The 1,919-nt window shown below is 64.8% G+C and overlaps 1 protein-coding gene across 1 annotated transcript in view; it reads left to right on the top strand.

The window, feature by feature from the left end:
* Positions 1 to 1,919, top strand: part of LOC104128517 (SRC kinase signaling inhibitor 1) — a gene marked incomplete at both ends in the record, with an annotated part of 13,060 nt that overhangs the window by 9,252 nt on the left and 1,889 nt on the right. The gene's annotated exons all lie outside the window — the stretch shown is intronic.

The following is a 1,919-nucleotide window of genomic DNA, read 5'->3' as shown; positions in this document are numbered from 1 at the left end:
GTTCAGCCTGGAGAAGAGAAGGCTGCGGGCAGAGCTGAGTGCGGCCGGTCAGGGCTTCAAGGGGGCCCAGAGGAAAGGGGGGGACAAGCTTTTTAGTAGGGCCAGCTGGGACAGGACAAGGGGGGATGGCTTTAAACTGAAGCAGGGGAGGTTTAGACTGGATCTAAGGAAGAAATTCTTTCCAGTGAGGGTGGTGAAACCCTGGCAGGGGTTGCCCAGAGAGGGGGTGGAGGCCCCATCCCTGGGACCATTCCAGGCCAGGTTGGATGGGGCTGTGAGCAACCTGATGTGGTTCAAGGTGTCCCTGCTCCTGCAGGGGGGTTGGGCTGGGTGACCTCTGGGGGTCCCTTCCAACCCAAACCATTCGATGATTCTATGATCTCTCCAGCTCGCCTTCCCTCGCCTCCGCCAAGGGCACAGCCGGCTCTGCTGCCCCGGGCACTGCGTGGCTCTGCCTTGGGACAAGGACAGAGAGGTTGGGGAGCAGAGGACAGTGACTTCTTGCTGCTCAGGGTTTGGTCCTGTGCCCCTTGGCAGCTCCACTGCGATGGCTCCAGCTCTGCTGGGAGCAGCCTGGGAGGGCTAGACTCTGCTCTTGCACCAGTGCTGTGCCAGTTTATACCAGCATGGGTGAAATCTCAGCCGGACTGTGGCAGGAGGCTTTCCAAAGGCATTTATTTGAGAGGTGCAGCAACACCCTTGCTAAAAACTCCAGGCAAGTCATTGCCAAAACCTTACAGATCTGGGTTGCACCATAGAAAACCGGTCCCTGTGGGTGCCTGTGGGCACCAATGGGACATCAGGGCTGGGCAGGAGGGAGCTGAGCATCTCCCTGCTGGCTGAGCACCTCCCTGCAGCACCACGATTACTGGGGGGCATCGGCAATGGGGGACCCGAGCCGTGTGTGCGGACCCGTAGTGCCCCCCGGCTGCTCCCTGCTGCCGCCCTCCGCTCTCCCCGGCTCTTAATCTGTCTGAATTCTCTACCTAGGAGCCGCTGGCCCTGGCAGCCCCGGGGAGCAGGGCTTTCTCCCTCCCCCAGATCGTGCTCACCGAGTGGGTGTCTGAACCGCCGTCCCCCGAAGCCGAACCGGAGGCGTGGGTGGAAAGGGGCTGCTTGGAGCCCGGGGACCCGGCCAGCAGCGGAGGAGCAGGAGGGGAACTTGCACCCAAGGGGGGAAGGAAATGCCGCGGGTCTCCTGGCATCTCCGAAAAGTCTTCACCCATGCCTGGGTCCCCTCCAGCCTCAGCCCCGCAGCCCCCGAGCAGCCCATCTCAGGGCCGTGCCCATGCAGAGGCAGAGACTTGGGGGTTCCCTCTGGCAGCCAGCAAGGTCCCGTCTCGCTCAAAGCACAAACCAAGCTGTGCCCTGGGGGGAGAAGGAGGGGACGCTGCTCTGAACGCCGCTCTGAACGCCGCCGGCAGGCGAGAAGGCAGCAGCAAGACTTCACACCAAGATCCCTTGGCTGCACAGCCTCCTCATCCTCGGGGGGAAGCCAGGGGTCCTGGAGCCCGAGAGGCAGCACTCCCCTCCACGGGTGCAGGCGGCGGAGGGCCCGGCGCTGTCCCCCGGCTTCCTGGCGATGGGGACCCCCAAGGAGGAGCCACGCAGAGCATGCAGGAGGCACCGCTCCCTCCTGGAGACTCTGCTGGGGCTTGCAAAGAAGCGCAGGAGGAGGAGAGCTTGCCAGCCCCCCCCTGCCCCGTGCCAAACCCCGGAGCTTTCCCGGGCGGGGGTCTGGCCCCGTGTGGAAGCGGAGCATCCCAGGCTGAGCGTCCCCAGGAGCAGGTCGCTGCTTTCTCAAGGCCAAGGTGTTGCACAGCGTCGCTGGGCCGGGCTGGCGCGGCTCCGGCTGCCGGGGCAGAGGGTGGGACGGAGGCCACCGGGGCGGCGGAGGGGGTCTGCAAAGGGCAGGCGGT

This window comes from Egretta garzetta, unplaced genomic scaffold (genome assembly GCF_000687185.1).
Source record: "Egretta garzetta isolate BGI_Z169 unplaced genomic scaffold, ASM68718v1 scaffold806, whole genome shotgun sequence".
In the NCBI taxonomy this organism is placed as follows: domain Eukaryota; kingdom Metazoa; phylum Chordata; class Aves; order Pelecaniformes; family Ardeidae; genus Egretta; species Egretta garzetta.
This window is presented reverse-complemented; position numbering and strand designations above follow the sequence as displayed.